Source organism: Anabrus simplex, chromosome 1 (assembly GCF_040414725.1).
Source record: "Anabrus simplex isolate iqAnaSimp1 chromosome 1, ASM4041472v1, whole genome shotgun sequence".
Taxonomy (NCBI): domain Eukaryota; kingdom Metazoa; phylum Arthropoda; class Insecta; order Orthoptera; family Tettigoniidae; genus Anabrus; species Anabrus simplex.
The window spans coordinates 1,129,446,284-1,129,473,601 of record NC_090265.1 but is presented as its reverse complement, the minus strand read 5'-3'; the positions used below and the strand labels follow the sequence as shown (position 1 = coordinate 1,129,473,601).

Here is a 27,318-nt window from a genome sequence, read left to right as displayed (position 1 = left end):
GAAAATAAAATATTTTATATTTATTAACACACATAGTTTTTACATAAAGTGTATAAATTACATTAATTTATTTTAAATTATATTGTTACTTCATCATCATCATCATCATCTGTTTACCCTCCAGGTTCGGTTTTTCCCTCGGACTTAGCGAGGGATCCCACCTCTACCGCCTCAAGGGCAGTGTCCTGGAGCTTCAGACTCTTGGTCGGGGGATACAACTGGGGAGTATGACCAGTACCTCGCCCAGGCAGCCTCACCTGCTATGCTGAACAGGGGCCTTGGGGAGGGATGGGAAGACTGGATGGGATAGGCAAGGAAGAGGGAAGGAAGCGGCCGTGGCCTTAAGTTAGGTACCATCCCGGCATTCGCCTGGAGGAGAAGTGGGAAACCACGGAAAACCACTTCCAGGATGGCTGAGGTGGGAATCGAACCCACCACTACTTAGTTGACCTCCCGAGGCTGAGTGGACCCCGTTCCAGCCCTCGTACCACTTTTCAAATTTCGTGGCAGAGCCGGGAATCGAACCCGGACCTCCGGGGGTGGCAGCTAATCACGCTAACCACTACACCACAGAGGCGGCATATTGTTACTTTCAATACTTAAAGTACGAGGCTGGTGGATGGTAGAGTAATATTAAAAAAAATATAAAATGTCATACTATATATGCTATGTTGCTATTTGCTTTACGTCGCACCGACACAGATAGGTCTTATGGCGACGATGGGACAGAAAAGGGCTAGGAGTGGGAAGGAAGCGTCCGTGGCCATAATTAAGGTACAGCCCCAGCATTTGCCTGATGTGAAAATGGGAAACCACGGAAAACCATCTTCAGGGCTGCCGACAGTGGGGTTCGAACCCACTATCTCCCGGATGCAAGCTCACAGCTGCGGGCTCCTAACTACACAAACTATATAAAAGAAAAATTGTTCCTTGTAGAGCTACCAGATAAGCTATGAAATGAAAATGAAATGTCGTATGGCTTTTAGTGCCAGGAGTGTCCGAGGACATGTTCGGCTCGCCAGGTGCAGGTCTTTCGATTTGACGGTAGTAGGCGACCTGCGCGTCGTGATGAGAATGAAATTATGATGAAGAGAACACATACACCCAGCCCCCATGCCAGCGAAATTAACCAATGATGGTTAAAATTCCTGACCTTGCCGTGAATCGAACCCGGAACTCCAGTGACCAAAGGCCAGCACACTAACCATTTAGCCATGGAGCCGGACCAGGTAAGCTATGTTTAGTGTCCTTCCATTTGGAGCTAAGATGTACGACGATGTGTTTGTCATTCCAACTCTTGAACAACCCACGTTCATTTGACTATGGGAGAAGAACCGTTTCCGAAGGTCGAGTTTTACAACTTCAAGCGATTGTCCTTGGGTCTTGTTGGCGCTCATAGTGAAACTGAAGCAAACGGGGAACTGCAGACGTCTGAATTGAAATGGTATATCTGAAGGGATAATTTTGAATCCAAGGAATGAATACTACTTCGCCAGTGACATGTCTAGTCAAGACGGTGGCTTCATTAACATTCAGCATCAGTTTGTTGACTTCCGTTGCAGAGGGAAGGAGGATTCATATTCCTGAGAAATATAATCGGTGACAGAAACGTCCACTCCAAGATGTTCGAAGGTACTCCAGGTAACACCATTTCTTCAGAAACTCTCCCGTCTAGTTGACAGCCTCATGGCTTGTACAAAGACTTGCACATTTGTTGAACACCGAGTAATTCTTGTAAAATTTGCTTGCTGATGACATTGGAAGATTTATTTTATTGGAGCAAGAATAGCTCTTAAACACAGCCATGCGTCATTGGTGAAATGCTGTGCATTGCAGGCGCGCACACACACACACACACATACACACACACACTCTCTTCCTTTCATTATTATAGATTCTCTATTTACGGAATTTAAACATCTATAAAGGGCTACTGCTGTATGTTTATTTTATTTATTTATTTCTTCCTCTCCTTAATCTGTTTACCCTCCAGGGTCGGTTTTCCTTCGGACTCAGCGAGGGATCCTACCTCTACCGCCTCAAGGGCAGTGTCCTGGAGCTTCAGACTTTGGATCGGGGATACAACTGGAGAGAATGACCAGTACCTCGCCCAGGCGGCCGCACCTGCCATGCTGAACAGGGGCCTTGCGGGGGGGATAGGAAGATTGGAAGGGATATACAAGGAAGAGGGAAGGAGGCGGCCGTGGCCTTAAGTTAGGTACCAACCGGATATTTGCCTGGAGGAGAAGTGGGAAATCACGGAAAACCACTTCCTGGATAGCTGAGGTGGGAGTCGAAACCACCTCTACTCAGTTGACCTCCCGAGGCTGAGTGGACCCCGTTCAAGCCCTCGTAGCACTTTTCAAATTTCGTGGCAGAGCCCGGAATCGAACCTGGGCCTCCGCGGGTGGCAGCTAATCACACTAACCACTACACCACAGAGGCGGACTATTGATTTATTTAATTCACTTACATTATACGATGGGGAGAGATTCAGATAGGTGAAAATATGGCCCGGTTCAAATAAAACTTTCATTCTAGTAATTTGAAACTTGAAACGAAATGTAGTACCTATGAATAAAGAAATCGTGTTAGAATATGTGAATTAAATTCCAGGTAGGTAGTAAAAATTGGAACATGTGCATCATTTCAAATACTTAGGATATGTATTCTTCCAATCTGAAAGGCCCTATTCCAGCATTTAAAATTAAAATAAAATTGTCGTCTAAAGTTCTCACCTGTCTACTTGCCTAACTGGTAAACTATTAGAATTTGTGCTAAGGTATATTGTGTTAAATCGATGTAGAATACAATATGGAGTAACTATTTAAAATTATGCTCTGTTTTAAAGGAGACTTAGGTGGTTATGTTGTGTTTATATAAAATTTTACGACCATACTGTACATTAATATCGTACGGAAGACTATTTTCCTAGTGGTACATAGAAATGAATGTGCACATAGGTCATACTGTAAATAAATAACATCAAGTAGATCCTCATAGCTCAAAGTATAAAAAACGAGAAGAAACAAAATTGGAACTAAAAATCCAAAATGATAGCTGCCTTCATGAAAGAATGTTCTTTATGCAGCTCAGAGTAAAACTCAATTCTGTTAAACTACACACTGCTCACAGTTTAATGTTCGTACTGTAAGTAATTAGCACAGCCTGGGCCAAATTTTGTGATTTTCTAAAACACATATTACTGATTTAGTATTATGTTATCGACTACAATGAAGCGAAGGTGGCGTATATAGTACGTTGAATTTTGATGTTAATGACTTCCGAAAGGTCGTTATATTCTAATAAGCCACACGCCAATATAGGTAATAGGAGTGACTGCAAAAATAGCTTTCCTATATTTATTGACATGCACTTGATCTTTTTTTCTGAGTCGATGAACACTATACAAACAGTACGAGAGAGAGAGAGAGAGAGAGAAAGGAAGTGAAGGTTTCCTTTACTATATGCAAAATCAGTAACAGTCATAATGCATATACGAACATACAAAAAGAAACGTTCTGTGATTATCTGTCTAAAGCATTTGATAGGGTGGATCATGGGAGACTACTGGCAAAAATGAGTGCAATTGGACTAGAAAAAAAGAGTGACTGAATGGGTTGCTATATTTCTAGAATTAGAGTAGGCAAGCTTTATCTGACCCTGTAATAATTAAGAGGGGAATTCCCCAAGGCAGTATTATCGGACCCTTATGTTTTCTTATTTATATAAATGATTTGAGTAAAGGAGTGGAATCAGAGGTAAGGCCTTTTGCGGATGATGTTATTTTCTATAGAGTAATAAATAAGTTACAAGATTGTGAGTAACTGCAAAATGACCCCGATAATGTTGTGAGATGGACTGTAGGCAATGGTATGATGATAAACGGGGTTAAAAGTCAGGTTGTGAGTTTCACAAATAGGAAAAGTCCTTTCAGTTTTAATTACTGCGTTGATGGAGTGAAAGTTCCTTTTGGGGATCATTGTTAGTATCTGGGTGTTAATATAAGGAAAGATCTTTATTGGGATAATCACATAAATGAGATTGTAAATAAAGGATACAGATCTCTGCACATGGTTATGAGGGCGTTTAGGGGTTGTAGCAAGGATGTAAAGGAGAGAGCTTATAAGTCTCTGGTAAGACCCCAACTAGAGTATAGTTGTAGTGTATGGGACACTCACCAGGATTACTTGATTCAAGAACTGGAAAAAATCCAAAGAAAAGCAGCTCGATTTGTTCTGGGTGATTTCCGACAAAAGAGTAGCGTTACAAAAATGTTGCAAAGTTTGGGCTGGGAAATCGCGTTGGTTCCTCTGCCAATTGAGCTATGGTGGCCTAGGGCTGGGAAGAACTGGGAGAAAGGAGACGAGTTGCTTGACTGAGTGGTATGTTCCGAGCTGTCAGCGGAGAAATGGCGTGGAATGACATTAGTAGACCAATAAGTTTGAGTGGCGTCTTTAAAAGTAGGAAAGATCACAATAAAGTTGGAGTACAAGAGGACAAATTGGGGCAAATATTCATTTATAGGAAGGGGAGTTAGGGATTGGAATAACTTACCAAGGGAGATGTTCAATACATTTCCAATGTCATTGAAATCATTTAAGAAAAGGCAAGGAAAACAACAGATAGGGAATCTGCCACCTGGGCGACTGCCCTAAATGCAGATCAGTATTGATTGATTGAAAAATTAAGTGAAACATGCGCTAATTACATAATTAAAAATATTTAGTGGAGAATGTCGGTCATGAACATGCTTCGGCGCGTAAATCTGTACAATTTTGGCGTCTCGATCTAGTTTTGAAAAGGAACCAGGGCAAAGTTTAAAGATGCAAAAGACTCTCCAGCTAAATCAGAGCATCTGTTTCCTTCAATTCGTTTCAACTGTTGTGTTTGTGTGTGTGGGTGGGTAGGTGTGGGTGTGTGTGAGAGAGAAAGAGCAATTGATTGATTGATTGATTGATTGATTGATTGATTGATTTATTGATTGATTGATTGATTGATTATATACGTAGAGCTATGAATCTCAATTTAATGTAAATAATCCGTTCTCAAATTATAGATAGTAAAATATTAATCATTATAATACAATACACTACAACATAAGTAATATAATTAATGCAGTACAGTATTGCTTTAGAAGCCTCCGTGGCTCAGGCGGCAGCGGACTGGCCTTTCACCGCTCGATACCGTGGTTCAAATCCCGGTAATTCCATGTGAGGTTTGTGCTGCAGAAAGCGGAGGCGGGACAGGTTTTTCTCCGGGTACTCCGGTTTTCTCTGTCATACTTCATTCCAGCAACACTCTCCATTAAACTTTCATTTGTTCTATCAGTCATTTATCATTACCCCAGAGGAGTACGACAGGCTTCGGCAGTCGGCACATTTCCTATCCTCGCCGCTAGATGGGGGCTTCATTAATTCCATCCGTGACCCGATTGAATGACTGGAAACAGGCTGTGGATTTTCATTTTTCAGTATTGCTTAACATAACATTCTCGACTGGAGAAAATGTACAGAATATGTATGATATACACCATGATATACTATACTTTTTTTTTTTGCTAGTTGCTTTACGTCGCACCGACGCAGATAGGTCTTATGGCGACGATGGGACAGAGAAGAGCTAGGAATGGGAAGGAAGCGGCCGTGGCCTTAATTAAAGTCCAGCCCCAGCATTTTCCTTGTGTGAAAATGGGAAACTACGGAAAACCATTCAGGGCTGCCGACAGTGGGGTTCGAACCTACTATCTCCCGAATACTGGATACTGGCCGCACTTAAGCGACTGCAGCTATCAAGCTCGGTGATTATTTTAGTAAAAACGTACATCCAACCATGAAGGGGGAAGGAAAGAAAGGTATCATCTACAACGTGCGATTATATGAAGTAATGCATAGTCGGCCCTACAGTCTCACATAAACTCACGTAAGCCGTATGTATTGGAGTATTATATGCATACTTATATATTGGTGTAATGTACAGTATGATTTTGGGGTTCTTCTTTAAAGGAATTTTTGCACATAACCTGGCATTAGATCTTTCAATAGTTCGTACAAGTGTTGCACATTCTTCTTTATTCCTTATTTCGTTGATTATACGTTTGTTTCTGGTTTCCTTAATGTTGTTGATTCCAATGTTAATTGAAGTAAGTTTGGTTGTGGTCTATACCATTTTCAGGGTCTGTTCTGAATCTTTAACATCACTATCCTCCATTGGTGATATCATCACGACATTTTTAGTTTGGATATTAATGTCTTGCCTTGGTTTGGGGAGTTCAACAGCACTAGAATATGTTTTAGTTTGATTGAGGTCAATTTGTGAGGTTAGAGTATTGTTTACCTTTATCAGTTCTTCATTATAAACATCAAGAATCTGTTTTATACTATTCACAGAAGATAAAACCTTCTCACACCAGTTTTTATTTGCTCTTTTACCCGTATGAATAAAATGTATCTCTTCTTCAGCAGAGCTAAAGAGCTCTGCGATGTTTACACTCACTGCCATCATATCCCTTTACATTCGAAAAAGTAACACCAACTTGACTCTAATGTCTTCTTCTTTTCCTTCTTTCCGTAGCGTTCCGATGCTACGATTTTACAGGGTCAGCAGGCAGGTTAAAAAAATATGTCACTTTACACTTACATGATACAGGTTGATTATTTTCATATCGACAACTGTTGTTTGGAGCGCACACGTTTCATCGACAATCAAGATATAGGTAATAATCAGTGCTTATAACACTCCCTGGTGTTGCTCTCAGGACATACTCATATGAGCGAAGTTGGTATTCAAGCATGTACTCAGTTATAGAATAACCATGCCAAATGAAAGAGCATCGTATCCCTTTACCTTCGACAAAGTCCGACTCGTTGGGTGAATGGTCAGCGTACTGGCCTTCGGTTTAGAGGGTCCCGGGTTCGATTCCCGGCTGGGTCGGGGATTTTAACCTTAATTTGTCAATTCCAATGACTCGGGAGCTGGGTGTGTTTGGCGTATTCAACATTAGAAATCATCCTAGATAGGGCCATCATCTTCACAGACATGCAGGTCGCCTAATTGGCCGTCTACTGGAAAAAGACCTGCACCATGCCTCTCCGGAGGCCATACGTCATTAAAACCTTCGACAAAGTAACACCAACTTAGAAGCAAAAGTGGATACAATCTTTTGGAATTTATTGTCATTGTCTTCTACCAAGAAAAAATGGTCCATCAAAACATTTGCTGTTTCCAGTGTAGAGTTGGTGAAACCGTTTTCTGTTTTTATCCACGTCAGTATCCTATTGAAGTTTCTGGGCTTCCGACACATTTTATACAAATGTTCCATGGATTACTGACATTCTGTAAGGAACAGAACTTTTGTACTATTTAAGGTAACTAGTTATAACCTACAGCCCTGATATGTTAGACAAAGCAGGGCTTTTTCATGGATAATAAATAATAATTGTACAGTATGTAATAAAGATCACAGTTAGACCAATACAAAATGAGTTTTTGAATTATGGTATCGTGTATAACCTGAGATTAGAACGTTATTTTACTAAGATGCTTCCTGAAAACTGAGCGCCTAACCATTCATAATTATGTAAGTTATTGATTTTTAATATACTTGCCGCACAGCAAGTAAAAGATTTATTGTACTCTGCAGTCCGGTGGTGCGGTATCTGCATTGTATTCCGTGCGAATCTGTTGTGCCGATCAAGAATATTTTTCATTCCAGAGAATACAGAATATAGATAAGGTGGAATTTTTGTAATATTTAGTGTTAATAGTATTATTTCCAGTATTATTCTCTCTTTTAATTTGACCCACTAAAATTGAATATACTGTGTTATATGATCATCTCTACGGATTAAAGAATTCATCAAACACACGCATTCTGTATTATTTGAATGTTGATGCTAATGTTATATACTACTGAGCCATACTCCAATACAGATAATACGAGATACTGCACATGTAGCTTTCATATATGTATTGGCATGCACGAGATGTTTCTTCTAAGAAGATGATCAATATATACACAGAAGAGAGAGAGAGAGACCGTTATGTCGCGAATTGGCGAGGCTTCAGTCAGCGAGAACATGCGTGAATACAAACTTCGCTCATATGAGTATGTCCTGAGAGCAGCACCAGGGAGGGTTGTAAGCACTGATTATTACATATATCTTGATTGTCGATGAATTGTGTGCGCTCCAAACAACAGTTGTCGATATGAAAATGAACAAACTGTATCTTGAAAGTGTAAAGTGACAAATTATTTTAACCTGACTGCGGACCCTGTAAAATCGTAGCATCGGAATGACGCTACGGAAAGAAGGAAAAGAAGACGACATTAGAGTCAAGTTGATGTTGTTCCAACGGTAATAGAAAGTACTGAAAGAGGTCAGAGAATACATAAAAGAAACATGGCACAAACAATGTAGAATTCAGTAAATGTCTCCGAACTCTCCGTGCACTTCTTACAGAATGTGATCCTCTCATGCAAATTACTTTCTGATTATATTTTAATCTATGAACATACGAAAATGAATTGAAATTGTGGTATATATCTTCATTCTTTAACTAATGAACTAGTAGACTGTTTACCACATTGTGCAAGTACAATGGCCTAATTAAAAGACTTCCTGTGAAGAACTTATCTTTGAACCTAGCATAATATTCTGGTTCCTGTTTGACTTTTCTTAAATTAATAAACTGTACAAATTAAACATATAATTATTTACAAAGAACAATACGAGCAAGAATAAAATCACCGGCGTGAAAACGCTAGGAATAAGATAAGACTTATTTTAATTAAAACAATTAAAACGTAAATATGTTGTTGAAATGTGTGGTTTAACGAATAATACTACATTGTACTTAGCTGTAAACATTGAAAAGCAGCTACATAACATAGCAGAAATGTTTCTTGTAATGTAATTGAGTGCCAACACTCGCCCATTAAGGTTTATATATTTTTTAATATACAGGCCTATTTATTTCAGTTAAAACTGATGACGTTTGAAGCACGTAAATTTAAATCATCATCATCATCATCATCATCATCTGTTTACCCTCCAGGTTCGGCTTTTCCCTCGGACACAGCGAGGGATCCCACCTCTACCGCCTCAAGGGCAGTGTCCGGGAGCTTCAGACTCTTGGTCGGGGTATACAACTGGGGAGTATGACCAGTACCTCGCCCAGGCGGCCTCACCTGCTATGGTGAACAGGGGCCTTGTAGGGGGATGGGAAGTTTGGAAGGGATAGGCAAGGATGAGGGAAGGAAGCGGCCGTGGCCTTAAGTTAGGTACCATTCCGGCATTCGCCTGGAGGTGAAGTGGGAAACCACGGAAAACCACTTCGAGGATGGCTGAGGTGGGAATCGAACCCACCTCTACTCAGTTGACCTCCCGAGGCTGAGTGGACCCCGTTCCAGCCCTCGTACCACTTTTCAAATTTCGTGGCAGAGCCGGGAATCGAACCCGGACCTCCGGGGGTGGCAGCTAATCACTACACCACAGAGGCGGTCTACTACGTTAAGTACTCTCTAATAGTGACCTTCATTTTAAGGTTGTCATTCAATCAAAGGTCCCAATGACCTGATTTTATTTTCAACAATAATACTGATAACAATACACTACCTTTCTCTGCCAGAGGGGCCTCACCTGCAAGTTTCATGCAACGTTGTCACGAATGTCTACCAGGTAATAAGTTGTTGTTCATATGTTACATTAATAACGTAAATTAGCCTTTCATCAGGAACCGTGTATACAGTGTATATAAGGATATTGTCATTCAATCAAATGTCCCAAGGACCTGATTTTATTTTCAACCTTCAATAAAGAAGTAATCCATATTTATGTTCTTTATTCATTGTATTATTATGCATTGTGTTCAATGGCAGATAATTTCAATAATACTAATGAGAGTCCATAAAAATATGAACGCTTTCACAATTTTCTCCATACCCGGTTTATGGAGAAAATTCAAAAGGTAAACAAGAGCTCGTCATCCATATCAGTAAAGCTCATACTCTATAAGTATCAGCGTTATTTGAACATGTTGTGAATAGTATAGTCATGTTATAATAATGTACAAAATTCTCATCATATCATCATTGCCATCATCATCATCCCTTATTTCTCATCTTGTACCGTGTGCGCCTCCGTAGCGTAACGGTTAGTGTTATTAGCTCCCGTCCTTGGGGGGCCGGGTTCGATTCCCGGTACTGCCAGAAATTTAAGAATGGCAGGAGGGCTGGGATGTGGTTGAAATGGCACATGCAGCTCACTTCCAATGGTGGTGTGCCTCAAAACAGCTGCAACACCTCGGGATGAGGACACGAGTTTACTTTACTATATGTTGTACCATTATTGTTATTATTATTATTATTAGTAGTAGCTATTAAAATTTGAGTGTATGAGTTTTTGATCGTGTTCGATGATGAAGATTACGCCACTTTGAATTTTAGCTAATCAAGCAATACTACCACTCTATTATATTTAGTAATAAATTTACTACATGAGACTTTATTATATTTTATAAAATAAGATCAAGGCGCTGCACAGTGCGTAATTTCAGGAATCTAGCCGGTCAAAAATCGTATCTCGAAAACTAATGGACCGATTTACATAAAACTTAGTAACTTAGTATGTAACTGCTATTATTGGAGATAATTAAGTGTGTGGTCAGTCAAGTACAAAGAACAAATTACTACGCCAGGAATAGAATTAGTAATCTTTGTAATTTTAATCATTTTTCGTTTTAGCATTAAGAAATTAAATAGATGTTAATAGTGGGACATGCTGTTTAGAATGTTTAAAAACAAATACAGGCATACATGTGTTTGCCAAACAATTTATTCATTAGATGCAGTTACATCAGAATCGCTATCTTCACTTTCATTATCTCCTTTGGCAGAATCAGATACAGGAGGCTCAGACAGTAAGTTGAGCACTTCTCGTGAAAGCGGAATCAACTTTCTCCTCCTTGATTTACCTAAGCTGGTAATATAAGGGTCCGATGATATAAGCAGCCTATGGAAAAGGTCAGTATTTTTGTCTTTCTGGAAGGTTTCCTATTATCTTTATGCCTGGTCTCCTGGGCTTCCTCGGAGAGGTGTCCAATAGGTATAATACAGTGCCATGACCCAAGAGTTTGTGCAAAGTTACAGGCATGTATTACGATTTGTATCTTTGTAAGTACAATTGTATAGTTTCCTTTGCGTACATGCCAAATGTAACTTTATCAATGGCATACCTACACGAAAGAGCTTCTACGGTGGCACGTAGATGGTTTATTAAATTTATATCTTCTCCAGTAATATCCGCAGAAGTGGAAGCCTCTCTGAAGAATCTTCTAGCGGTTTCCATCATTGGTATTGCCAGCACTTTGCTTCGGATATCAACCAATAGACGCGTATCCTCCCTGAACTTCTGTTGTGAAGTCATCTACAGTATATATTTATTGCGTGTGTATTTTAGGCCTTAAATCATTGCGTAAATGTATTGTGTTGAATGAGAGTTCTGCGATAAGCCTACGTGTGTGATTTATTTCTTTAAAATTAATACTGTGATCTTTTGTAGTCATCTGCAGTAGTTATTTACTGCGTCTATTTTCTAGCTTTTGTTGTCTGGATAAATTTATAAAATGTAAGTAAATACATCACCCTCCCCTCAAGTCCATAAAATTACTTGTCTATTTTCTCTCGCAATTTGCCTTATATTTCAGTGCTGAGGTTTATTATGTGCCGTAATTTACCTCTGATTCTGTACAAACCAAAAGTGGCCCCAGTAAACCCCACGTGCCCTTCAGTTCATAAAATTTATTTGTAGCTTAGTTTCTTCAGCCTTTTTCCTTGAACTTACATACTGAATTTCACAAATTTATGTGCCGCCGTTTTCCCGTGATGGCGTTGAGCGGAGCCGTTCGATATGGCAACCCTGTTGTCATAAGAGCAATACTGTTTTCTTAACATGGAATGAGCTATAGTAGGCTGACATTGTTATGATGCACGTCCTTCTGCAAGGCTCATTCTCTGCTCGAACCAACTTTTATTGTTCGTCAGCAATTTGTCCCTTTTTCTCCTATATTTTGCCCAGCGTGTTCAAATTTTAGCACACAAAATACTGACAGATTTCCTTATTGACTTGGATATATACTCGGAACAATCCTCAAAGCCTAAATGTTCAATTGCAACATTCGCAATATCATCGTTCCGCTTATATTCCGTGCTGTTCCTCAACAGCTCGAAAACCGACAACCGGGTTACAGAGTACATGGCTTCTGAAAAAAATGAATTACTCTCATGGTCGCGCCTGGTCGCAGCAAAAAGTCACAGTTTTCTATTCATTAAAGTATAGATAACTCATCCAAAAGACTTTCATTGCGGAAATCAAAGGCAATCCATTTTGAAAGTCAGCTCAAATTTGTATAATTAGATAGCGCTTGGACACTGTGTACCTAAATTTTAAGTGCATATTTCGGACAACAATATAGTCATTTTCAGAAAATGCTACATACTATATAAAAATACATACTTTCATCTAATATAATCACATTGCAAGCTAAAGAAATAGTTCTGACGTCTTTACTGAGCCCTCACATAATAACCCAGAATACGATGCCCTAACGGAGGAGAGCCACTTTAGGCCTTCGGTGAAATTAGATAATCAGACAGCGCGACTTTTCAATACTTAATTACTGCACCCAAGAGTCTTATAAACACGACTCACAGAAAATGCGCACCAAAGACAAGGGTTGAAAATATTATTTTTGCTAGAAATTACCCACTGTGCGCTGTTTTCTTAGAAATAAATACGACGGATTGTAGTCAGTTATATAATAACCACTGCAAATGAAAGAGCATCGTATCCCTTTACCTTCGACAAAGTAACACCAACTTAGCAACTACGTTAAGTACTCTCTAATAGTGCCTTCATTTTAAGGATATTGTCATTCAAGTAAAGGCCCCAAGGACCTGAGTTTATTTTCAACCTTCAATACAGACGTAATCGATATCTCTGTTCTTTATACATTTTATTATTATGCATTATGTTCAATGGCAGATAATTTCAATAATACTAATGACAATCCATAAAAATATGGACGCTTTTACAATTTTTTCCACACCCGGTTTATGGAAGGAATTCAGAAGGTAAACAGGGGCTTGCCATCCATTATTCCTCGGCCTAGGCCTCGAAAACCAAAGAACAAGAGTAGACACAAGTAAGTGGCAGCATGCCAGAATCAGGTAGGAAAACTGTGGTCGCCAACCCATGCTTCATTGAGACATCCATACAAACAGGCATGAATCAAGTGAAAATAGTCGACGAGGAGATGATGATGATCTATTTTAATTTAAATTTACCAATTTACTCGAATTAAAGAAAATGTTCGTAAAAATAGTATAAGAACTAATGCAATAACCGTGAATCCTTAGAACCCAAGCAAGCGGCAATAACTAAACACGTGGAACACAAACAAACTGTTGCTCTACAATGATCACACTTTAAAATTAATACGTAGATGGTTTCGAATCAATTTCTACTAACGCAAACATATGAAACTTAAATAGTGTGATAGGGTCCTCAGGACTCCTATGTCAACAGTAGAGGTGTTATGAAGATCAAATGAATTCTTAAAACCAGTTGAAGTGTCTGATAGTATGAACGTGTCAGTTCTGCTTCTCTGTGCATGTTTTAATTCTTCTATTCACATAAATTCTATAAATGCAAAGGACTGCTTCCTGTTAGTCCAAACCATGCGACCATAAACAACGTTAGGTATTTTCGTTTATCCACTTCAATTTCATTCATTTTTGTGGTTCTTACTTACTTACTTACTTACTTACTTACTTACTCATTTACTTATTTATTTACTTACTTACTTGCAGTGTAGTTTGAAGTGAAAGCATATAGATGGTTTTCTTCAGCTGAGCGCTACGTCACGGAAAGGAATTGCTGGGATTTGCTGAGGGTCTGGCTAAGTATGAATTGTGGCCTGTACGTGGCTTTCTTCGCCCTTCCGCCACAAGATTGGAGAGTGTTGTGGATGTGGGAAGAAATCAGGAACGAAGACGAGGAAGGAAATAAGATCGAGATATTTATGTTATACACATTTCTCTTCATGAATACAGTGGCAGAAGTGGGTTGCAACATTTTTCACTCCTCAGCACTTACTTACATATTCTAGACCCCTCGCTCACCGCGGGCAATACAGTATATTGCTTCTCATTTTAACCCACAGTAGCCGGTAAATGATATGAACTACAGTATCATCTCAAACACTAAAATAAATGAAATGCATAGACAATTCGAAAAGTGCAAGTCGTACTTTTAAAACATTATAGTGACCCGCACTGGAACTAATTGTAATGCAGACCTGAGAGTGGGATAAACATCTTCAGTTTGTACAAATATTTTCATAGAAAATATAAAAGTCAGAATAATATCTTACATTTGAATGCATACAAACACGAGCAATATAATTTAAGACTGCTTCCAGTCTGCAGTGATTTACCCTGATAATGTGAATTTAAAATTCCAGTCGCCTTTGACAGAAAATGTGAAAGATTTATCAGAATGTCCATATAGCTCATATAAAAACCTTTTAGATCAGATTTCCTCTATGCAGGTCGGATCGAAGATACTCCTAGGATTTTTGCTTCTTTATTTTGTATATTTTTAATTAGATATGTTTTGTTACTTTTTATTTTATTAGGTAATATTCCATACACTTATTTTACCCATTTCACAGAGTTATTACAATTTCTACTTATATATTTCGATTTATTTATTTTAGATTTTGATGTGGTACGCATTTTTCATTCCGTTAATTAATTACTGTAGCATTACTTTTCTCTGAGTATCTTATACGACAGCTTCGACATTTCTGTCCTTGTTAAATACAGCCATAGATTTTATTCTCTGAGAATCACTGCACGTCCCGACTCTAATCAATAGCCTCATTGAAGTTTCTTATGAAACCTTCTCCTCCCTTGGCGCGCGCAGAATGTAACTTGATTAACACGGCTGCACGATATCTTTTGAGCGAATCTGATGACCATTTCCTGGCGCTTGTTCTGAATTCCAAAATAGTAATTGAATTACTTGAATTCATTAAGATCTGTTCAACGCCTCCACCCAGACTTTTGAAATGCCACGACACAGTGAGAGCAAGATTTTTTAAAGATTAAATGAGGAAATAATAGATACAACTCGAACTTGTTTCCATTTCAACCCATTTCACTATAAAAACACAGAAAGTTTAGAGAAAAGGAATGGTACTGGGAGAGGCCGACACTCTACCACTGATGCACAGAGACTGCTAAATCAATGGTGATTGAGTATCTAACGTTAAGGCCATAGTTACATATTTCTCTATGCTAAATTCGGTTAATTTTATAAATACACACGCCAGGTCACATGTAAAGTGCCGTATACTCATAGAAACATGGCTCGTCGAACTAGGTTCCTAAAGTTGGCTCGCGAACCAAGTTCGCTTCTGTTTCGCCACACACACGTTCATCCAGCACGAAGAACTCAGTCTCACACTTGTCATGGAAATGAGCGTTTCGAATGTTGCGGCTGCTGTTATTGTGCTTGAAGAGTTGGATTGTTTTAGGAAGGAGAGGAAGAAAAGAAGTACGTGGTGTAAGAACTGGTTACGGGAAAAAGACAAGTGGTCGCATATGAATAGTTTAAACATGCTCTAAGACACAAGTGAAAAAGACTTCCAAAATGCATGGAGGTCGCAGTATCTGCCATAGCGTCTACTGTTCTTATCAACCGATCACCACCAAACCCTGGTCTCATATTATCAACTCAGACGGTCATAATCGCTTTGTACAGTGGACAGGAAGACCACGTTCGCACCACCCACCACACATGCGCGAACATGGTTCATCGCTGGCAAATCCACGAACCAAGATTTCCAACGCGACAGAAATCCATGTGTGCCACGAACATGGTTCGTGGGACAAAACAAACAAGCGATCCCGGTTCGCGAGCTTTGAAAAAGACCCAGTTCGCAGAACGAGATTCGTATGTGTATGTGTATTCGTATTTTAAGAACCAGATTAGTTATTAATAGACATCGGATTTATATGCTGTATAAGTCGCTAATAAATGCATGCAAATATGCTGCAGAAAGTGGTAAAATATGTATATAAGTATGCACTTATTTTCATCCTATTAAACACATGTACAGTATGAAATCCAAACGTAATATACCTTTACTAAACTCACGCGCTTCACCCACACCAATACATAAAATCATGATCACGAAGAAACAACTGAATGAAAAACAAAACTCTCAACTAGGTACTTATTGTTGCGCCTGCTCCGGTAGTACGAACATTCCGTTCATAGTTTGTGAGACGTATCAATCTATCATTGTTCACTGTTGACAATATGGACACGTCTCCTTGATAAGACAAAGTGTTTAATACACATGATAAATCAATTATCAAAGTTTTAAGAAAACGGTGAAAGCATTTAACGCAAGTGTCATTTCATGAGTGCGGAAATAAATATTGCACAAAATGTATTACGATATATTAATAATAATATGAGCTCTTGGATGTATGCATCGTTCTGTCTTCAAATGGAATCTAATGAAGTGGAGTGAAAACTGGGGAACTCAGTTTATCTTAAGCAGAGTTGAAGTATAAGATGTAAGAGAAGTGAGTATAATTTCTTGTGCAAATAGGTGGGAGCAATAGCAGGAGGGTAGTCGTTGTGAAGAGATAAAGGCCAAGTTCCAAGTTGCGAACGAATTTGATGGATGAAGCTGTGTGAATAGACGGGTTTTGGTGGTGTTGTCATGTGAGGCAAATGAAAGAAAATAGTTTACCCCGGATAAAGGGGCTGTACCATTGCGGGCACGAAAAGCAGAAGGAAACCAAGGCGGCGATGGATGGACTCGATTTTTAATACTATATATATACTATACTACATATACTATATATGTATATGAGGTATGGAGGCTAACAAGACCTCAAGGATAGTTACGAACGGAGGATTGTGGAGACCTACACTTAATTCATAGAGGTTTGTAGATTGCACGCTGAAAAGAAAAACTAGTAGACCTGTATAATGAAAATACATGCATCTGTTAACCCTGATGTAAGAATCAAGTCCCTTCATATAAACATACTTACTAAGTTCCGTACTTGTACAATATTTTGAGGAAATATAAGTTATACTTCGAAGTATAATTCATGTAGAATTTAACTGAGGCACAACAATATAGGGATTGGTGGAAGTTGTTCTGTTTTGGATGCTCTTCTGTGTGTGCATAATAGATCCAAGAGAATATAAAGCGCGGGCTAGCAGAGGTCACAACCAACTAAATAAAGAAGCGAGAATGAAGTATTCACACCAGCATACGCTGACCGCACAAACAAAAAACAGCAGCAAAACACAACCGGAATTCATTCGTCCTCACAAACAACTCACCTTTTATGTGCGAGATAGTGTAGAGCATTAAAGAGAAAGATGTGAGGAGCCAGCTTGCGGAATTTGGTTGGAGTTGGAGGCAATTTCCCTACATCATGCTCGCGGGTAGTTCCGTAAATTACGAGCGCACACAGATCCAACTACGTATTATTGTGGACTGTTTATAAGGGTAAATTATTTCCCATTTCTTTCCGTAAGTAAAGGAAACTTTAAAGTATGTGACCAATCGTAGATGTAGAACTTAAAACTCCATATTCCATTCACCAATGGTGGAGTAGACTATACTGAATAGGAATGCCGATCACCGTGATTTCCCTGGTTTTTCTTTTTGTTATTGTTTTTTCTCGCTTCGAAACAAAGAAACAGATCTCGCTACAATATTTATATCCGATGGTTTGTGGTCACACCGATATATTTCGTACAGGTACAGTGACGGTTGCATAGTAATACATTTACTGAATTAGTGGTAACGGGACGAGGCCCGTATAGTGGTCACCTTTACAGGAAGAACGCTCGACGTCTGTCCAAAGAGAGCAGAAACGGTGCTGTGAATTAGTATAGAGTCGAATAATTGTGTAAGACCAAGAGTGGAGGTCACTCATGAACATAAGACGTACCCATTAATGCAAGTTACGAAATTGAATGGGAAACTAACACAAATCAGTTGGAGGTGTTCATCAAACAAAATGTCTGGCTCCATGGCTAAATGGTTAGCGTGCTGGCCTTTGGTCCCAGGGTTCCCGGGTTCGATTCCCGGCAGGGTCGGGAATTTTAACCTTAATTGGTTAATTTCTCTAGCACGGGGCTGGGGGTGTGTGTCGTCTTCATCATCATTTCATCCTCATCATGACGCGCAGGTCGCCTATGGGAGTCAAATCGAAAGATCTGCACCTGGCGAGCCGAAAATGTCCTCGGACACTCCCGGCACTAAAAGCCATACGCCATTTCATTTTATCAAACAAAATGCCACTTCCTGTGATTCAGGAAAGGAGGCACTCATCATATGCTGTGACAAATGCTTGAATATATTTGGGGTTTATGTCGGGATAGATAATATGCTATTAAAAAGGACGTAATCAGAATGGCTTGACGCTTAAAATACGAGGATATAGAGATATGTAACCAGGAAACGAAGAAAAAAGATTAATGGGTCCAAGTGACTGGGGAAAGAGAAGACAGTTTCAGTGTAGAAATTGTGCAAGATATTTCCTCCTCAACCCTCCAGCCATGAACATCTGAGGATTTCTTAGAGTACCCTTTTTAGTAAACTGAACTTATTTCTGGAACAAAATTACCGGGTGCTAATTTATACGATCCTTTATTGGCATATTTTTCTGAGAAGGTAACTATAACCAGTTGTGGCTTGTTTTCTTGATCTTCGAAAAAACTCAACACGAAATGAGCATTGCTCTGATTGACTTTCTCCAGCAACCCACAACTTATTCGTTGAGGAAAATACTCATTCCACAGACGCCTCTGTTCCAGGTCAACACAACATGAGCTCAACCGCTAATCCAATTCTTCTGCGCGCTGTGTGTTCAGAGGAAAACTACTTGAACATTTCCATCCAGTGACATCCCACGCTTTTGTTTCCAGAGTTCCACTCTGAGACTTCATCATCTAACAAAAGCACATTGAGCATACAGAAACTCATTAAATACTTTGTTGCCATCAGTTGTTTCTCAGAAAGTTAAGTTGTAATTCCACAGATTGTCAACAATCCAAGCAGGGAAAGTATTTAAAAGGGCAGCTTTACTACAATTGACATCCCACTTCTCACGATACTAATCCATTTTGTAACTACATTTAGAAATAGGAACTTTTGTCTTCCTAGCAAATGTTTCCGGGACAACAGGATGTTTCGTCAATTTGGAAATCCCCGTATAATACGGGACGTCTGGTCAAAAGAAGATTTTATGAGTTACTCGAATACCCCAATAGCGTTGTGCTAAGAAGGTAACAGGAACTGACTACGTAAGTTTGGGGAAAATGCCGACAGAAGCTTGGTATCAGTACCTGCACTCCAGGCCATTGTATGCTCAGGGGCCTTTGTTTTATCCCTGGGAAAATGGAGTAGATAATTGGTATATTTCCTCTACAGAAAGGCTCTGTCCTGACAGCCAAGTGACCTCACCAAACAGCCGCAGGTCGGATCTCAACCAACGCTCATGGGATTCTTGAAATGAAAAATTACGTGTCTGTGACTCGGCATCAGCGAATAAGGTGTTCTGTGGCTGTGGTCACGATACCAATATAGTCCTAAAACTAGAAACTTTGTTTTTGAAAACTCTGGATGGATGTTGCATTAGGATTCTACCAGTCGAATATATAACCTTCTCACAGAATTAAAACTAATGAGTGCCAAACTCACGCCAACTACCTCACTGTAGCATCCATTATAATAAATCAGGGAATGTTCGTAATTTCGTCCCCCTGCATTTTATATGTTATTTATGTTTATTTTTATTTTGAGATGGAAAAACGCACGCAGTGGGATAAGGAGGCTATAAAAAAGGCTATTAAGGCAGTGAGGGACAAGATAATGGGTTACAAACGTGCAAGTAAAGCGTTTAACTTCTCACGAGCAACGCTGAAGGACTATGTTAAAATGATTACCAAGAAAATATTCACAAATGGGCTTGAAGTAATGCAGTATAGGGAACGTGTTTGAGGGACGAAATTAAGAACAGATTTTTGGTATGACCAAAAATATGGCTTCCGATTGAGATAGCTAAGTAAAATTCAGGAAACTCAATCGTCAAAAATTGCCAGTGTGACATGGGCTCATCAGTTGGATACCGCATCTTCCCAAGACACTGGCCGGCTAGCATTCCGGTTTTCTGAATTTTATTTATATTTTTGGTAGTTTAGTTTTCGTAGTGTTTATGTTTGTATCAAATATTGACTATCTTAGGTTATAACAGTCTCATTGAAACTTGCCCGTAAGTGGAGAATATATTCAGTAATGTATATATACTTCTAGCCTTATCCATAATATTCCTCAATTTTTACTAGTCCAAATCCGCTAAGGGGATGAAATATGGGCCCCCTACGTTACTTTGGTTTGCTAGTGGTTTAACATCGCACCAACACATTGAAGGTTTCGGCGGCCCAAGGTTGGGAAAGGGCTAAATTTGGGAAGATGGCCACAGCCTTAATTAAGATACAGCCCCAGAATTTACCTAATGTGAAATTAGGAAACCACGGAAAACCCTCCTCAGGGCTCCCGGTGGTGGAAATCAAGCCCACCAACTCCCGAATGCAAATACATAGCTACATGACCCAAAACGCAAGGTCAACTCGCAAGGTATTTTATATACTTTCAAGCTTTCAGTTTTTAATTTTGTATCCTTGAGTTTACTGAAGCAATGCCAGTTTTTGACAGTTTTCCTAAAATATAATAAGAGACTTCATTTCAAGTTTAGGCACTGAATTATTACAGCAATTAGAAAGCACATTATCATGATTGAACATATTTCCCTTTCCTACGCCAACGTCAGCGCTGCTAAAGGAGATGGGGTCTCTTTCTTAAACCTAGATACCAGTCACCAACACACCCAGCCAAATTAACGGTGGGAGGATTCGTCACGCTGACCACATGTCAGTGCATAAACTTCAAACCTTCAGTATTTAAAATACTGAAACATTCTCAGTCAATGAATGAGGCCCTTGAATTATTGCTGAAGGTGGAATAGCAGAGTCACATAGATAGGTACTGAATTATTTCCAAGACGCCACGGTTTAAATGGCAGCCAATATATGTGCGTTCGTATATATGTTATTTACCACATTTCTGATAACAGGTGTATGGAAGTCTAGTGAAAATAGCGAGGCCAAAGTACACGTAAATGTTTTCCTAGATTCATCATTAAAATTAGGTACCGGTTATCCTGGATTCTCCATAAACCCGTTATTTTCTTGCTTTCAATAGCCACGTAAAACTACAAGCTCGATTTTTAAAACTCCTGTCACGGGTTGTAGATGAATATTAATCTCCACTTGACACAGATTCCCGATGTTTATTTGAGAACAGTTCGTCACTTTATGGTGCAGGTCTCCTAAGGCATTCGTCGATCATTACAATTCAGCAGGTATAGCCTAGGTCAGTCTGGAACATTGACCACTACTAATTACCAACAGGTAGTGTTCTGGCATGCATTAGCATCTTCCATCAGTCATGTGAAGACAGGTGTGGGAACCTCCATAATAGGGAGATAGGGTGACATTGCAGCAATGCTTGGTGGTCTGTAACTAAAATATCGAAAACATATTCAGTAAGTTAGAAGAAATAAAGTCTATTCCATAAAAAAAACAGAGAAGTGCATTTTTTGGTTATAGGCATACCGTTCCTTTTACTGAGGTTAGTTTGATCAGTATTATGGGAGATGAACAGCGGAAAACATATCTTCAGGCCTTTTTCCCATTTAGTTATAAATATGTATTCCTGATCACTTTTGTGGTCTGCATTGCAGTTACAGTAGTTGTGGTCACCAGGCGAGTTGGCCGTGCGGTTAGGAGCACGCAGCTGTGAGTTCGCATCAGGGAGATAGTGGGTTCGAACCACACTGTCAGTAGCCCTGAAGATGGATTTCCGTGGTTTCCCATTTTCACACTAGGCAAATGCTGGGCCTGTAACTGAATTAAGACCGCGGCCGCTTCTTTCTCATTCCTAGGCCTTTCCTGTCCATCGTCGCCATAACATCTATCAGTGTCGGTGCGACGTAAAGCAACTAGCAAAAAAGTAGTAGTGGTCGGCCTCGTGGTCTAGGGATAGCAAACTTGCCCTCACCCGAAGGCCCCGAGATCTAAGGGCTAGTGCGAAATTCATTCAGACTACGTGCGAGCAACTGAGGAGCTATCCGATGCTGAGATAGCGATCTCTGGCATAGAAAATCCTATTAACTGCGGGAGGATTCGTCACGCTAACAACACATCAGCTCGTGAACTTCCAGCCTTCATGCTGAGCAAGGAGCGAATAGTAGGTCATGATCCATCAGGGCTGTAGCGCCATGGGTTTTAAAAATACTATACTTAGTTAATATTGTTCAGAATGGCTGAATATGAGCAGATTTTCGTAGTTCCAATCTTCGTAATTCCAGTATAATATCGTTTGTATTGAAAGAACTCTAGTGATTCCGGAATAAATGTCGTATGGCTTTTAGTGCCGGGAGTGTCCGAGGACAAGTTCGGCACGCCAGACGCAGGTCTTTTGATTTAACACCCGTAGGTGACCTGCGCATCGTGATGAGGATGAAATTATGATGAAGACGACACATACACCCAGTTCCCGTGCCAGCGAAATTAACCAATTATGGTCTGGTTAAAATTCCCGACCCTGCCGGGAATCGAACCCGGGACCCCTGTGACCAAAGGCCTGCACGCTAACCATTTAGCCATGGAGCCGGACAGTGTTTCCCGAAGAAAGTAGGTAACCTACAGTACATACATTATATTATAGCGTTCAGACACTGAAGTATTACAACATTTTAAATGTGAACTATTACATACACCATGCTTGCATTTGTAAGGAAAACAACTTGACAACAATCCTTCTCGCACTCTTCAGTGAGACTATAACAAGGTTAAAGTGACTAGCTATCCTTCGTAAGCTACTCTACTTCAATACAGCTTCGCTATACAAATTCCTTCCCCGGCTTCCATTTAAGGTCGTGTCAGGAATCTTACACTTAATCGGGATAGAGATAAAACAAAACTCTATGGCTCAACAGTCACGTAAAAATACTCTGACCTGGTCGGTTAAGAGGCAGATTCACTATCACTAGAATGCAGGGTTAGCTTAACCGGGATGAGGAATTAGTTAGAACAATAACGTGCATATCTTGCATTGTTTTGCATCTTTTATATTCCAATGAAAATCTCAGGCATTTCCGTTACCGTGGAAAACTTAGATTAATTGTATGTTGGTTTCGGAGAGCAACTACTCACATAGGCCAAGTTACATCGTATCTAGATTATTATGAACGACAGTGATCTTAATTCATCCTCGTCGTCATCATCATCTCAACAATCACAAAGACATTGGTTAAGTATTGGATGTTATTATGAAATCTTGCCACAATAAATTTTAGAGCGTATCCACCATATGGCCGTATGGTTAGGAGCGCGCAGCTGTGAGCTTGCATCCGGAAGATTGTCGGGAGCCCTGAAGATGGTTTTCCGTGATTTTCCATTTTCACACCAGGAAAATACTGGGGATGTACCTTAGTTAAGGCCACTGCCTCTTCCTCTCCACTCCTAGCTCTTTCCTATCCCTTTGTCGTCGTAAGACCTATTTGTGTCGGTGCGACGTAAAGAAAAAAAAGGAGAGAGCATGCCCAATAAATCCGGCAATGCCACTTCCGATGGTAATCTTGACCTCACTCATACCTGAGAATGAATTATTCAGCATTAGCTAAACTGTTTCTGAACTAATATGTCATACGGAATGTACCCTTCCTACAATTTATGACCCACAAATATCGTAAAATATGAGTTTTTCAGATAACTTCAATAACTCAAATCAATGAAGCAATCGAGACTTAAGTTTCAACCTGGCCCCTTATGGGTTTTGACTGGGAGTTTAACGTTTGATGTCCTTCCTTTCACCAAAGGATGTTACAGGAATAAAACTCGGAATGATTCCCTATTATACAACACCAATTGGATATAAAATCATGCACTTTTTACCTCTTACTTAATATTAAATAATCATTTGCGCCGTATATACTCTGAAAAAAATATTCTGTCATTTTTATTTCACTCCAAGACTTATCAGGAGATTGACTATCCAGGTATATTTACTTGTAGCACACCCTGTTACCGCTTATTTCTTGACCAGCTTCTAGGGCTCTACCTCGAGCCAGAGGTCAAATAAAGCAGCAGTTAGTCATCCTCCGTGGGCCATTGCTAATTACCCTACCCTTCAAGTCGTGTTAATTAATCAAGCTGGTTTCCTTTTCGTCTTCTCCCACCCCCATCTCCCACGCACAGTAACTTCTTATCAAAGCACCCGTACCGCCCTCCGGCATAACATCTTCATAATTAACAATTACAATAAGTAACACCAATTACTGTTAATGATTTCAAAACCACATTCATCCCTTTCTAAAGGCAGCACTACAAACAGATCCCAAAAGAACATCTAAGGTCTTCCGTTCCGTTCCGCCTACAAATATACATGTCACATTAATTCAGAAGTCATAATATCAAAAACGGATGTTATAAACAAAGATAGATGATAAGACGGACGGCATTTTGGACAGAGACAGACACACTGTTGTGACATAATGACGTCACTCCTGTCATGGTAATTGTTCTACACAAAAATTAATGATGACGAAAAGCACGCTGATAGTTCATTAGTTGAATTAGCATCTGACACTGTCAGACCTCGGTGGATATAAAGAAAAAATTTGGTATCATTAATTATCTCAAATAGGTAGCTATTAATAGAGTATTCTATCTATGGAGACAAAGAAGTTGTTATAAATCTTAGAGTGTATTATGATTTTCAGTGCAAACCGTTCGAGCGATATTGAGCCAATAATTACAGTATTGTATACTTGAAGTACCAATCTTTATACAATACGTTTGATGCATTGATATACATGCACGGTAAATTATCATTTTGTATGGCATTAACCTTAAGTATGAAAGGCAAGCTGGTGTACGTGCCACGCTCACGATGAGAACAACTTGGGTGTCAGTGAAAGGGTATTCGACCAATCAGATGCCTTTGGCATGCAGAGTTGAAGTAATGTCTCCATCCAGCACGCGTCTTCTTCACGTTCCAACAGTCGAATACGCTACTGTGACATTTACATGATTGGGTGGGCTTTACGTGTGTCTTTAAGGTACTTAGTGGAAACGGAGCCCATGTCACATGCCTGGTGATATTGAGATATTTGAATCATCACGCAGCTGCTACAATGTACTGTAGCTCATGCCCATTCCCTGTAAATAAGCGGGGAAAATGTCTTGTTATAATCTTCGAACATCCGTAATGGAAAGGAGGCCCTTACTATATGTGTCGCTATCAGCGTTTCTCACACATCAGTATGATTGAAATAAAGGCTGAAAAATGTAGGGATTTTCAGAGTCTTCTGATATGTGATAAAATTACAGGACAATTTGCTCTGGAAAACGTAGCTTAGGAACTGGATATGCTGGAGCGTTCTGTCAGAGTATTCATTGACCAGTGGTTCATTTAATGATATAAGCATTCATTTGCCAAGAAAACAACTAGTTTTTACTGAAAAACGTACCATCTTATTGAAATTGGTAACTAAATTCCCGAATATTTCGTACAAACGCAGTATTATGTACTTCATGGACACAAGCCCCAGTTCCATTCCTCTTCTTTTCACTATAATGTATAACAAATGCATAGCTTGTGGTTATATCTTAGCCAGTATTTACTAGACTATATGTTTTTCCCTTTTAGGAAAAGTCTCAATAACTTTAATTTGATGCCTCAGTTTTACACAAAACAGAATTAACACTTAATCCTCTTTTCTATAAACTTATTACTGTATGGTGTGACATGTGCCTCTCGGGACTCTCATTTGTGAACCAGAATACGGTGCGGTGGACTTGGGAACATATTGCGAGTGAAGTTCAGAACAACGTTTGTCCAAACACTCTCCTCTTCATATTCAAAGAACACACCACACTACCACCCACCACAGAAACACGCAGTAGTGAATACATCACTCCACATAGGGTTGGGGTCAAGAAGGACATCCGGCAATAAAACAGGGCAAATCCCCACGAACGATCAATAGTTGGTCAAGCGAGGTCAGACAGAAAGGTTGAAAGCTACTGAATAGAAGCAGTGTTAGTCACAGCTAGGAATCCCATGATTCCCTGGTTGCCAACGCACACTCCTAAGATAACTCTTAAAATTTGGCCCTTCTAGTCGCCTCTTACGACAGTCAGAAGATACCATGGGCATATTCTAGAACTGTGTAATGAGTCTGAGCTCATTCATTCAGATGATGCCTTTCCATTTCTACTCAATTGGTGTGATCAGAGAACGAGCCTGCATCTAGAACGGACAGAGAGAGATAAATAAACGAGTTTGGACAGATATTTCAACAGCGAGCGTGCGTGTCAACTTAAACTTGAAATTTGTGAACAGGCTCGGTACATCAGTCCTCTCAGTTGTTCAGCTGCCTGATGTGCCCAGATTCGTTTCTGTTATTTGTAATCAGACAGCAAGGACAGTTCGGTAGAATCATTTGTTCAGTGAAGTAGACCATATTTTCGAGTTTCCTTCTTTCAAACACTTACTCACCAGAGTGCTCAAGCAGTAAGCTTTGAACGAGTCTAGATTTCGAAATATTTCTTATAAATTTGAGTGATTCTAAACTTCGTTTTACACGGCTCTAACATATCCAATGCTCCCACATACAGAGTTACGAAGTTTTAATCCGCAAAGAATAAAGGATATGGTTAACAAAGACACACTCAACAAAGGGACTTGAGGAGAATTCTTCCGAGACTTTCACCAAATTCAACGGAAAAGAATGGCGAAATCATTCAGTCTAGTGCCGGGCTGAGTGGCTCAGGAGGTTGAGGCGCTGGCTTTCTGACCCCAACTGTGCAGGTTCAATCCTGACTCAGTTCTGTGGCATTTGAAGGTGGTCAAATACGTCAGCCTCGTATCGGTAGATTTACTCTCACGTAAATGAACTCCTGCGGGACTGAATTCTGGTACCTCGGCGTCTTCGAAAACCGTAAAAGTAGTTAGTGGGACTTTAAAAGCAATTATTATTATTATTATTATTATTATTATTATTATTATTATTATTATTATTATTATTATTATTATTATTATTATTATTATAACTAATATAGAGTCAACAGATATGAAGTTAGAGCT

The 27,318-nt window shown here is 39.6% G+C and overlaps 1 long non-coding RNA gene across 1 annotated transcript in view; it reads left to right on the top strand.

Moving 5' to 3' along the window:
- Nucleotides 1-10,919: 10,919 nt before the first annotated feature.
- Nucleotides 10,920-27,318, top strand: part of LOC137501481 (uncharacterized) — a 74,749-nt gene continuing 58,350 nt past the window's right edge. The window contains exon 1 of the long non-coding RNA XR_011018565.1: nucleotides 10,920-11,023. This is a non-coding gene — a long non-coding RNA (uncharacterized lncRNA). The remainder of the gene's footprint in view (nucleotides 11,024-27,318) is intronic.